The sequence below is a fragment of the Maylandia zebra genome, linkage group LG6, assembly GCF_041146795.1.
Source record: "Maylandia zebra isolate NMK-2024a linkage group LG6, Mzebra_GT3a, whole genome shotgun sequence".
NCBI classification, from domain to species: domain Eukaryota; kingdom Metazoa; phylum Chordata; class Actinopteri; order Cichliformes; family Cichlidae; genus Maylandia; species Maylandia zebra.
The window spans coordinates 19,808,030-19,822,024 of record NC_135172.1 but is presented as its reverse complement, the minus strand read 5'-3'; the positions used below and the strand labels follow the sequence as shown (position 1 = coordinate 19,822,024).

General features: G+C 39.3%; 1 protein-coding gene across 3 annotated transcripts in view; it reads right to left on the bottom strand.

The window, feature by feature from the left end:
* Positions 1 to 411: 411 nt before the first annotated feature.
* Positions 412 to 13,995, bottom strand: part of si:dkey-27h10.2 (uncharacterized) — a 28,655-nt gene continuing 15,071 nt past the window's right edge. For all 3 annotated transcript variants that reach the window (XR_013098937.1, XM_076884822.1, XM_024802657.2), the window contains one exon: positions 412 to 1,969. The gene's annotated coding sequence lies outside the window, so the exon portion shown is untranslated. The remainder of the gene's footprint in view (positions 1,970 to 13,995) is intronic.

Genomic DNA, 13,995 nt, shown 5'->3' with positions numbered 1-13,995 from the left:
CCATGGAAACAGGCTGGATATAGCAGCTGGATCGGCCCCAAACACTGGGCAGCTCATTGCTGTAGATGGAAATTATAAGAATATTATGTGCCTCATGAATTTAGACAGGAAACATAAATATAGGCCAGTCTATTAGCGATGAGCTGAAAATGGACATGGCAGTTAATTAGGCTTTATTGTGTGTTAAATTGCACGGCCGCGTCTGTAATCGTATTCATGTAGATGTAAATTTGCTGTACAGTACCATTAAATATGATTCTCATTTCAGCCAATATGTTCAGATTTAATTAGTACTAATCATGGCCTCACTACACTAAAAGGAGAAGCAGGTATCAACCTATGTGCAGCACAGTGTTACACCTCACCAAATGTTAATTACTATTTGCTAACGGTGGGGGAAGAAAAATAGGCTTCTGGACAAAGAAAAAAAGTTTTTATTTAATACAAATCAAATGAAATTCAAACGAAAGTCACGTCATAACAAGTGGTGCAACACGAAGCTTCACACTGTTATAGGAAGAACGTAAAACAGCAAAATGGAGCTTCTGTAAAGCACTTCCTCTTAAACTGAGGAAAGCACAATTTGATCAGATCTGACAAGCCTCTGTCATTTTCATATTATTCATATTTTACAAATACATGCCAAAAATGAGTAAAGAGTTTTGGAGCCAGGATTCAAATAACTTTGTTTGGTGAAGTAGCAGTGACCATATCAAGCCAATCATTGTATATACACACACTTATGCATGGATTTATTTACATTATTTATATCAAGGCCAGTAATACCAATGTAGAAAACCTTAATATGCATGTTTTAGTTTAAAATTGTGCTTAAATGATTAGTTAATAGATCCATTAGTTAGGAGTGCTTTTACATTATTTCTGAATGCCTGAAACGGGTGATTCTTAAACAACCATTTTGGAAATGATTACCACTTACAGCCAGTGTATTTATTAAGTGAGCAAATCTGAATGCATATTCTCTGCTTCACACTCACCTTGTAAATTTATAACACTTTTTTTTTTTTTTACAATATGGCAAAAACGTGTAGTAAGTGCTTTTGTGTGCCTCTCAAATGGATTATGTATAATGTTTTAAATTAAATTAACATTTTTGTTTGTTTGTTTTTGATTGGTTAACAATAAGTGTAAACCAAACAAAATGGTTTGATTGGTGTTTGTCAGCCATTGGGTAAGAGGTGCAGTACACACTTGGACAGAGCGCCAGTCTATTGAAGGGGTTATGACCTGAACAGTGATGAATAAAAGCCACAATACATATTCAGAAGACAAGTTCAGTAATTACTAAAACAACGAAAAGCGAACAATTAACTTTGAAAAAGCTTACAGCACTGTCCAAAAGTCTTGAGATACACCTCAATTTAAAAAGTATTTTGCTTTCAAGAAGCCAGACGTTCTGGTAGCAGGGTCTTGATCAATAGTTCTCCAGGCTTTCTGAAGGTCTTTCAAGGTTTTCTTTGGACATTGGCTGTTGTTTCACTCCAGTCGTAGTACCTGACATTTTCAGAGAAACATCCATCAGATTTTCATCCACTATGCCAGCGGTCCCCAAACGCAGTCGTTTGGTACCGAGCCAACATCCAAAGAAGAGCTTTGAATGTCCTTCAAGAGGCCTGGAGAACTATTCCTGAAGGCTACTTTAAGAAATGACAAGAAAGCTTTCCGTTGTCATACCAAATATTAACTTCACACCTCACTAGAATTATGCAAACTCAGTATTTGATTACATATTGTACGTCCACGTATACTTGGACATGTTTAAAAATAAAAAATGTTTCCGATTTGTCTCGCAAAATACAAAGAAATATTGGCTGGCTCAAGACTTTTCCACATTACTGTATATGCTACAAAAAAAACAAAAAAAAAACCAAGCTTGTATCACAGTTATCAGTGAATACACTTTGAATAGAAATATCCTTTTCCCCGACGGCCTCTTTTTTCCTTTGGTCTGCAAAAAAAATAAAGAGAGAGAGTGAGAAAAAAGAAACAGAGCAATGAAAACAGTGCATCCTTTCCCACAGTCACGTGTTCTGCAATCACCTGCTTTTTCCACTTGTAACTTCTGCTTTGGCCAAGTTTATGTGGCCTTTGACATGACCTTTGATCCCTATGGAGAACCATCTGTTTGAGGGAAAGGATGACTGACATAATGCTAACTCTACATCTATTGCTGTGTTTTATGGTTAACTAGTAAGTGTTTAAACAGAAACAAACCAAGTCCCGGAGGTACAAATGACAACAGCACTGCAGGGCTCATTTTTAGAGTTTTTACAAATCTTTGTCCAAATAATGAGCTGACTTTTAATTTTTATAAAAGGTATTTTCAGAATCTTTACTTGAATACATCAATTTTCAAATTATGTACGGAAGCTTCAAAAGAACAATTAAAAAATTGGTTTAAACAAGAACCGTGACTACTCGAACAAAACAAATTTAAATACATCAACTTTACTTTTCTCTTCTGATAATAACCATCCATTCAAAATCCCATTTGTATAATTGCTGCTCATTGACTCTCATGATACCTCACCCACACAATTAACAGCTGAAAAGGTTACACCATGTGTCATGACCTTAAGTTGTGTGTTTTTTGTGAAGTTTTTATTAGGACTACTGACTTATACAGACTTGCACAAAAATACCTGGATGATAAAATGCTTCAGACCTGACAGATTGATTAGTCTAAGGTTAACTTTCCTGAACCAAGAGAAACGGTGCTCACAGAGGAACATGATGGCGATTTATAGTTTACCTGTAAATAATCACAACATCACCTCATATAATGACAAAAAATATTACAATCTGTGGCTTTGAGGTTCATAATCACAGAGATCTATGGACACTTACACTACGCTTTCATAAAAATAGCCTCAGACAAAGTTTCAGTTCACATCTTGCAGACTAACTGCAGCACCTTCATCTTTTGTGTATTCTGTGGCTTTTATAACACACTGTTACTTTTAATGCAGTGCCTCCACCCAGACAACATAATCAGCGAGTCAAAGTAATAGTAATCTTAATATCATTACTCATGGAAGAATACACACACATTCAATGACTACAGTACAGGAATACGATGCGGTAAGATAAGAAACACTAATTTATCTCATATGGTAGAACTATTGAAGTTGGTGAGCTGCTCTCATAAGGTAGCTTAAAACAGCAGAAATTTTTAGTAATGTAGATTTTTAGCATCTACGAAACTATTTAAATATATGTTTATAAAAGACAGACATCAAACATGGTTTTTGAATCAATGGTTTGAAGCCTCCAGTTTGGAATTTATGCCAGATATGATCATATTTTGGATGACAGAGTAGAGCTGGACAGTTTGCTAAGTGGCTAGCAGTTTTAGCTAATTTGATTAGCAGGGTGCAGCTGTAATTCAGTGATATTTGATGGGGTGCTAGCACAATACATGCTTAAAACACATGTACATGCAGAAAAACAAGCAAGTGCAACCTTAATGACTCTACCTCAACCTTTAAAGCTTCCCGTGACCTAAACCAAACTTAAACGTGACCTAAGTTCAGCTATAAAAACAGTAAAAATTAGACAAAGATACCATTTTTATTTATTTACCAGACTGCAAGCATGTTCATTTTTGAGTTTCAAGTTGTCATTTAAGGATCTATACGACTGCATTTGCTTCATTTTTTCACCTCTAGAAGTTAATGTTTTGCTTTTTTAGTGTTGTGGTACCAACAGTTTTACTTAGATTAGCTTAATGATTTTTTTCCCTCTTGAACACGTCTTTAGTGACTTAAACAACACCTGGGGACACGAGGAGCTGCTGCTGACTAGCGCTATAAAGGCGCGGGGTTCCTGGCTAGCTAGCATATTTGCCAGTTGGTCAATAATTAGTGCCGCTAGTAGTCGCTACCAGTGTTGGTCAAGTTACTTGAAAAAAGTAATCAGTAACTAATTACTGATTACTCCCCCCAAAAAGTAATCCCGTTACTTTACTGATTACTTATTTTCAAAAGTAATTAATTACTTAGTTACTTAGTTACTTAGTTACTTTTTAAAAACACGATTTACAACCTGAAGAGGTGATAAAGTGATAGATCTTTCAGCCCAATTCTACTTTTTCTACATAATCCATCATACAAAATGTAATCAAATGGAAAAGTCTCTTTTTTTAACTTGTTTTATCAGTTTTAATCTTTTAACTTTATGCATCAAGCAAAACATTTAATTATATGCAACATTCTCTGACTTGAATAAATTAGTTTAACATTTAAACCTATTTTCTACACATTCCAGCACATAAAATAAAATATTTTTTGTGTTTTCACTCACTCTTTCAAACAGATGCAAGTAAAACACAGCAGAAAATAAATAAAGTCAAAGACTCAGCGGTCCTTTTGCTCTATTTTCACCTGTAAAGCAGGAGCAGGGTAGGCGGAGGGTTACCCTGGTGTAGGTGTGCTGCGGTCAGTTGAAGAATCCGCGCGAGTGTCTCTGTGAATTTCCCATCACGTCGTAGCTACTCGGTGCTTGCTCGGAAGTTTAGGGGTTTTTTTCGCTGTAAAAAGAAGTTTTCTTCCCACGCACGATGGACGCTAATGTTTTTGTCACTTTTTATGGAATCAAACTCAAAGTAAGGTCAGTACTTCCACACTTTAAACGCTGCACGCTCATACTCTCTCCCGCACTCGATATATTATCCATTGTTGATCTGCACACAGCTGCTGTCACCAACGTCGCACTTGCTTACGTCACTGTCATGAGACATTCTCGCAAAAAAAATCACGGTTTTAGTAACGCAGTAACGCAGCGTTCCTACGGGAAAGTAACGGTAATCTAATTACCGATTTTGCAATAGTAATCCCTTACTTTACTCGTTACTTGAAAAATGTAATCAGATTACAGTAACGCGTTACAAGTAACGCGTTACTGCCCATCTCTGGTCGCTACACATCAAGTTTGTGGTGTGTATCCATTATAGTGAAATTATGGTTCAGTGGTAGTCGAGTGTTGGCAGCGTGTTGAAAGAAAGTGTCTGTCTTAGATGGGGCAGGTGTCAGAAGTCTGTACTATAGCCGGTCTCTACTCTTGCTTGTGGCCTGTCATGAAGAAGATTGAATTATAACCAGTGTTGGGACTGTAACGCGTTACTTAATAACGCGTTACAGTAACTACGTCATTATTGTGGTAACGAGCACGGTAACTAGTTATTATGCCAAAATCAGGAACGCGTTAGTCGTTACTGGGATTTAGATAGGGTCGTTACTCGTTACTTCGTGTGGTGGCTATCGCGGAGCTTCCACAGATTCAGTAACATTAGCAAGTGGTGGAGGCCAGCAGGTGGATGAGAGAAAGGGGACGCACAAGGAAGAGAGACCCGAGGCAGCCGCTGGTCCGAGTGTGAACTGAACTTCAGGTAAGAAGTTATGACCTGCAGTCTATCTGTGTCAGATATAACCCAAGTTTAGGTGGAGTTTATTTTCGTTATTCTGACTTTTTCGTACTGCGTACTAGCTAGCATGATGGAGTTTCTATACAGCTGGGTGGGTGCTATGATGTTAATGATGTTGAACTTTATTTTGTTCATAAGGTTAATTATTAGAGTTGCCAAAAAACGGAATCGTCTCGTATTCAGAGAAAATATCACGCGTTTCGTATTGAGGTGAAAAGAAACACAGCGGATGTCGCGCTAAACAACAGCAGCACGTTTAAGCTTGATCAGCTGTTGTTAGAATTTATTTAATATTAATATCTAGTATCAGCTGATGTTTGCAGGAGCCACAGCTGTAAAAGCTGCTGGTCATGATATCTGTTTGGTTATCTGGTGAGAGGGAAACATGAAGATGAAACCAGGAGATGTCCTTACTGAATCATCAGAGCTGAACAGGTGATGGAGAAACAGGTTTACCTTTTAGGTAACATGAATGAGTTGAAGGGAAGTTATGAACTGTTTCTGAGAGACAAATAACACCAGGATCCTTTTTTACATAGCTGACAGCTGGTAACTGTGCAGGGGCGGGTCTAGCAAAGTGTTGCCAGGGGGCCAGGTAGGGCATTAACAGGGAGAGGGGGGCACAAGGAAATACGTTTCTCTCTTATTCTCATTTAAAATGTCCAGCTTTTAAAAAATAATTATCTGAGTCTTACAACAAACGATTGTATACCATCAAAACAGTGTACATCACTGTCACAACAGCGTTTGTTTTCATTCAAAGGCTTTATGATTTTTCCCTATAATGGCGGGCTGGTCTCTAGTCAAAAGACTGGCAAAGTTATGGAGGCAACACATTAACAAGAAAATTATGAATAAAACCAAAGTTACTTTCCCTAGTAACTAGTTACTTTGAAAGTAACGAGTAACTTGAAGTAACTGAGTTACTTATGATACTAGATTACTAGTTACTAGTAATGTAACTAAGTTACTAATTTAAAGTAACTTACCCAACACTGATTATAACATACTTTTCATGCTGTCTTTTAATGTTTTTAATCTGTGTTGGAGTTTTGTTTTCTTTTCAGCTTTTCTTCCTTTTCTGTTCTGGCCCACTCAAAATGTCAGCATTTGACAGATGCACAAGCGACACGCAGTAAGTTTTTTTACAGACTGAGCATGTTTGTGGCAGTTGAAAGCCCCTTTTTTAGGCTCCCTGTAGGCAAATACCTCCACAAATGCGCACAACCACAACAACATAAATTAAACATTAGTGTCTGTCAATGTAATATGCGGATTATAGTCTGCAGGTCTGCATAGATTTTAAAAGAGTCTAGTTTTTCCATTTGAATGCTTCGATATAGAAGAACTAAAAGCTTGACTCACTTCACAACATAAAAGCAAAACAAAGTTTCGACTTTTTAGGATCTGTCATGTGACCCAAGTTCACTTTAAACCGTGTGTTACTGATGAGAAACAGAGATGTAATAAAGTCACAGTGTGTTTCTGACAGTTTGACACCGCCTGAGGAATGTGAAGCTGATGCCGGAGGCGATACCAGCAGGTGGATGAATGTCCATCTGTCAGCAGGCCCTACTGATCACAGCAGCCCTGCCAACTGCTCTAAGCCCGAAGAGGAATGTTTAAAAACCAGCCCGGAGAGGACAACCAGAGAGGAAGCATTATGTTGTAGGCTTTTTGGGGGAATCGTAGGTCAGCTACATTAAGTTTTGGACATGAAAATGGTTGCATCTCTTGCCTTCATTGTTTTGGAGTAAATTTTGTTGGTCCACAGATCGGAAGATATCAGATTTGGTCCAGATAACACTCTATTTTTCCTCCATTCAGTCAGACAGGCTCACAGTGTTGGTTTCTACTTCTACTTCTTTGCACCTGTAGAAATTTAATGCAGGGTTTGGAATCCCTGAAAGTCCAGCTAGTCTAAATTAGCCATAATAACTTTGATCAGTCATGTTTAACATTTGTAGAACGCTTTGGTTTGTAAATGCCAGGAAAACTTAATACATGCCCTCACCTTTGTTTTCTGCATCAGTTAACATATGTTACCATGGCAACAAGCTAAACTAAGATAATGAATATCGCAAACGTGACCTTTGGAGCATTGGTATGTCAACATCGGCAATGTGAACATGCTAACAGTCACCATATAGGTCTTAACCTAATTATAGCCTTAGACAGAGGCTAGCATGGCCACTTTCAGATTAGCTGAATTTGAACTGTATCATGTCTGAGTGTGACTGTCCCCGCCTCCCAGCAGTTACACTATTGATTGTGTCTAAAGATGCTTACATCATTCAAGATTCATGACAGCTATGCTTGAAGAAGTGACTGCTGAACAATGTGATATAGTATCCTCATCATTCCTTAATATTGAAAAGGACATGGGCAGGGATGGTCATACCAGGGGACTAGTGTACAGGGTTTATCTATGCAGGCTGAGCTGTAATGTACAGCAGCTGAATACAGCACAGAAAGTAGTGTGAAATGAATCAAAACTCTTTAATATATATCCAAGTTAACAATCTCATATGTTTTACATATATACAAAATCTCCCATGAATAATTCTGTGAATCAATTATCATGCCAAGTTCATGAACTACGTTCAGCTGCCATTGATCAAATTGCTAAAAAACTAGTAACCAGGCAGAGTAAAGGCAATACAGATACAGACTGCAAAAAACTGACCCACTGTGACACCACATTTTTAGTGACGGGCTAGTAACTCGTGTCATTCACCCAATCACACACATTCATACAGCGCTTTTACCTTATACACACTCTCACTTCCACTCTGATGAATGCATTGGAGGCAGCTCAGGGTTCAGCATCTTGCCCAAGGATACGTCAATTCACAGTAGTTCTAAGCTATTATTTCTGCTTTCTCCACAAAGTGTTTTCACTGTGCTTTCCCCACTGTCCTGTCCTTTGAGTGAAATGCAGCATGGTACACACATAAACTCCTAAATTAGTTCCTTTAAATGTTTTGTGGTTCCACATTCAAAGCACAAAAGAAGAATCTAGAAAATGTGACACTGTGTAAAATGCTTCAAGTGTAAATAGCGAAGGTCAAGGTCAGGCATTCTTTGACAACTCTTAAAATAAAAAGATTGAGGCCAAAGGTAAAGTACAAATGAGACGTTTCCAGTATTTTTTAATTTCTATGTCTGGGAGTATGCACAAGTTCTCTTGGGTCAGTGCAATGTTAATATCATCGTCAAAGGGCCAATGCAAGGCTCTGTATTGGCGTCTGTGTGTCTGTTTGTCTGTGGACTGCACTCCCACCAGTTATGCATGCCTCCTCCAAGGAAAAGTATACAGTGGGGCAAAAAAGTATTTAGTCAGCCACCGATTGTGCAAGTTCCCCCACCTAAAATGATGACAGAGGTCAGTAATTTGCACCAGAGGTACACTTCAACTGTGAGAGACAGAATGTGAAAAAAAAATCCATGAATCCACATGGTAGGATTTGTAAAGAATTTATTCGTAAATTAGGGTGGAAAATAAGTATTTGGTCACCTCAAACATGGAAAATCTCTGGCTCTCACAGACCTGTAACGTCTTCTGTAAGAAGCTTTTCTGTCCCCCACTCGTTACCTGTATGAATGGCACCTGTTTGAACTCATCATCTGTATAAAAGACACCTGTCCACAGCCTCAAACAGTCAGACTCCAAACGCCGCCATGGCCAAGACCAAAGAGCTTTCGAAGGACACCAGGAAAAGTATTGTAGACCTGCACCAGACTGAGAAGAGTGAATCTACAATAGGCAAGCAGCTTGGTGTGAAAAAATCAACTGTGGGAGCAATCATCAGAAAATGGAAGACATACAAGACCACTGATAATCTCCCTCGATCTGGGGCTCCACGCAAGGTCTCATCCCGTGGGGTCAAAATGATCATGAGAACGGTGAGCAAAGATCTCAGAACCACACGGGGGGACCTGGTGAATGACCTGCAGAGAGCTGGGACCAAAGTAACAAAGGTCACCATCAGTAACACACTACAACGGCAGGGAATCAAATCCCGCAGTGCCAGACGTGTTCCGCTGCTGAAGCCAGTGCATGTCCAGGCCCGTCTGAAGTTTGCCAGAGAGCACATGGATGATACAGCAGAGGATTGGGAGAATGTCATGTGGTCAGATGAAACCAAAGTAGAACTTTTTGGTATAAACTCAACTCGTCGTGTTTGGAGGAAGAAGAATACTGAGTTGCATCCCAAGAACACCATACCTACTGTGAAGCATGGGGGTGGAAACATCATGCTATGGGGCTGTTTTTCTGCCAAGGGGACAGGACGACTGATCCGTGTTAAGGACAGAATGAATGGGGCCATGTATCGTGAGATTTTGAGCCAAAACCTCCTTCCATCAGTGAGAACTTTGAAGATGAAACGAGGCTGGGTCTTCCAACATGACAATGATCCAAAACACACCGCCTGGGCAACAAAGGAGTGGCTCCGTAAGAAGCATTTGAAAGTCCTGGAGTGGCCTAGCCAGTCTCCAGACCTCAACCCCATAGAAAATCTGTGGCGGGAGTTGAAAGTCCGTGTTGCTCGGCGACAGCCCCAAAACATCACTGCTCTCGAGAAGATCTGCATGGAGGAATGGGCCAAAATACCAGCTACAGTGTGTGCAAACCTGGTAAAGACCTATAGTAAACGTTTGACCTCTGTTATTGCCAACAAAGGTTATGTTACAAAGTATTGAGTTGTATTTTTGTTGTTGACCAAATACTTATTTTCCACCCTGATTTACGAATAAATTCTTTACAAATCCTACCATGTGGATTCATGGATTTTTTTTTCACATTCTGTCTCTCACAGTTGAAGTGTACCTCTGGTGCAAATTACTGACCTCTGTCATCATTTTAGGTGGGGGAACTTGCACAATCGGTGGCTGACTAAATACTTTTTTGCCCCACTGTAACAGGAGCAGCTACTTGGCTGTAGTGTCTGCAGCTGCCCTGACCTTAACAGAGCACTCACTCTCATTGTTGCTTTTGTATATTCTTCAGCAGGATTCCAGTTTAATATCATGCAGTAAAAAATAGGTGTATGATGGAGAAATACAGCTCCACTTAGAGTAGAGTGACTAGACGAATTGTTAAATGTGTGTTGGACGACTCATCGCAACGGCTGCTGCGAACACAGTTCTGCAGAGACTTGTTCAGTGACAGGCAAAGAATGTGAGCCAGTTCATTCTGACACTGAGGCCACATTATCCTTCTGCAGTCACTGTGTACCCTGTAATAAGGACTATGTGACCTATGACCTTTGTGAAGGATTTAAACCCAGAACCTCTAAAGTCAAGCAGCCAAAGAAAGAGGGTAAACTCTGTGGTTTTGTTAAAGATCGATGATGAAGTTCTACATATAAAAACACAGCACATAGTGTTAATCTGCTGTAAGTGTTGCAACGTCATGCTTTAAAGTTTTGCCCTGATTTCAGGTTGAAAAAGTCTGGATGACCTCGTCTGCGAGTGTTTGAGCCTTCTTACCAAATCAAATTATGACCTCAAAAGAGGCTCACTCCAAACAAGCACACTAAACAAAAACATGTCCCATCACTCAGTTTTGTTTAGAGCACATTTTTCTAAGAGATTTGAAAGGTGTTACAGAAAATGTCATCTCCAAAGGTCAAAGGCCAAACGCTACTGACAGATTTATCCTCTTTACATTTCATCAGGAAGAGTCAGTCACTTGTATGCCTGGAATGGTTAGTCAATGATTTGTTGACCTTGACCTCTGCTACAGGTCAGTTCCTTCCAAGCATTTTAAAGAATTCAACTAAAGCACAGTCTCATTTCCTTTAATGTCCCTAAAAACACGAGTTCAATTCCTAACTTTAGAAGCACATTTTATAGATTGTTTCTATATTGGATGCGCTAACTTGCAAACTATCATTTTCTGAAGACGATCTGAAAATAAAACTGTGAGTTGGTGATCATTGTTTGGAAGTTTGATTCAATTCTGAGCAATACTCCAGGAGAAATGGCGATTCTAGTAAATCATGGACCAAAACGAACAAACTTATGAGATAAGAAAAAAATCCAGCAAAGACCTGACACAGGACCTGAGAGACACAGCTATCATTCAGTTGATCCATTTATTGTTAATTAAAGCCTCATCACAAATGGTCCCAGTGGATGGGTAGCTGTCAGGAAGCAATGCTTAAGGAAGGGGAACTGGGAGAAAAAGCTGAGTTGTGCCAAAAAACCTCCCCACAAGACTGAAAATTAGTGGCAACTGATCTGATGGAGTGATGAATCCAAATGTGAAGTTTTTGGTTCAGTAAGTAAGGATGAGCTCAGGAGAGAGGTACAATAGTGAGTATCTACAGTCATCTGTAAAACACGATGCTGGCTCCTTCCATTGTTTGGGACTATATTTGAACCAGTGGTGTTGGGGATCTATCAAAATTTATTGAAATATGAACAAAGAAATGTGCCATCAGATTTTAATCCACCATGTAATACCATGTTGAAAGCATCTGACTGGCAGTGGCTTTTTCAGCAAGACAATGATCCCAAACACTGCCAATGCAGTAAAAGCATACCTGGATAGAAAAACACACAATGGAACATTTATCAGTCATGGATTGGCCTCCCCAGACCCGGCATCTCAACATGAATAAAGAGTGTGGGATCATCTCGACAGAGAACAGAACAAAAATCAGCCAACATCCAAAGAAGAGCTTTGAATGTCCTTCAAGAAGCCTGGAGAACTATTCCTGAAGACAACTTAAAGAAATTAGAAGAAAGATCACCCGAGAGAGTTCAGGCTGTGTTGAAGAATAAAAATTGCTACAATTGTACAAACTCTGTTTTTGCCTTAACATACTGTATTTCCATCCATTTTTGCACACGTTCCAATAACTCACTCTGACTATTTCCCATTTTCCGAGCAAAATATAAAGAAATGAGTGATTCAAAACTTTTGCACAGTAATGTAAATCTGATATAGTAATTGATTTAAGAATATTTTGGCGATCGTGAGAGACTTTGATATAGATGACCATTTACTTATGATTTAGCAAGACTATAATTAAACAAAAAGAAAATCCCCTGCTCTGTGATCAGTCCATCCATCCACTAATGCTCATTTACTGCTATTTTAATCCATTATGTTATGCAGATACGATCAACCCTTACAGACATTTAGACGATGAATGTATTTTACCACAAGATACTTTAAACATGCCTTCTTAAATCGCATAAACTCAATGCTCCTGAAACTTCTCTCATCTCATAATAAATCATTGCAGTAAAACCGTTCACTCCACCATTCTCTCAAAGCTGCATGCACAGGATCATTCTGCAAACGCAGTGCAAATAACACAGGTGTAATTGCTGTCTTGTGACTTTGCAGTTGAAAAGTTTTAGCAAAAACTTGGTGCTTAGCAGCACAACGTGTAGGGAAAAAGGGGCTGATCCAGCCTCCGCCAGCTGTTTCTTTCTTTCTTCACTGTTTCTGCAGTGTGAAGGGCTTGTCGGTGTTTTCCAGCAGTCCCTCCCTTCTGCAAAGCTTCCCAGGTGTAACGGCTGACCTGCCAGATTGAACCACATCAAACCTCACGAGCAGGAAGCTTTCCTTCACTGTTATTACTGAGATAAAGACCCTGTGTTCAGCACTGCGCTATTGTCATCCAGCCCGCCACAAATTTATGTTTATATGTCTCCCAAGAAAATTGTAAGAAAATAGAGACAGCTTCTAAAAAAACCAGAAAAAAGTTTGTATTAATATTTTTATTTTCTTTTGTACTGTTTGTGTTACTTTGTGTTCCACACACAAAAGCTCAGGAAAGGCAAACCACCATCTTCAGCCACAGATCTTCATCTCTCTTCATCTCTTTGACCTGTTTCTACACCACCTTTCCAGTAAGTGCCTCTGCTGCTTCCCGCTAACTACTAGCTTTGCTTGTCTCAAAGAGTAAAATCTGAGTCTATCCTTCTTTCACTTCTGCCTCTTCCTCACCGTGAAATATTCTTCCCAGGCGGTACCGGCAGTTTCCACCAACATTAACCATCAGACATGAAAGCTTTGCTCTGACTGGAAAATAACACAGCAAAGTCTCAGGTCTAATTATGCTGGTTTAGTTTATGACCTGGCAGCTCATGTCCATTATCTTCCCCTCCAGCCTTTAAACTTCACCTTGCTCATCACTTCCCAAACCAGGTGGGGATCAGTGCAGTCTTCACTTTTCTTTTTTCTGATGGTTCTCCAGACTGCCTGTTCTCATTCCCAGGCCAGCTAAGAGATTCACACAGGGTGTCTTTTGGCATCTGAGGCATCATGTCTCACTCTTAACTTGTTAGGTATAAAAATGTAGTTGCTTTCTTAGAAGCCTTTCATCTCTCTTCAAGTACACCTTTAAAACGTGCTGGGTTAGAGCTGAGTACTTTTTGGATTTATGAAAAAACAAAATAAAACAGAGCATTCTGGATGAGAAACTTTTGATGTCTGCCACCTTTGTGCCTAACTATATAGACTGCTAGTGATACTAAAAACACAGCAAGTGATATTATTTGGCACATAACTGCATAAAAATCCTCCAAAC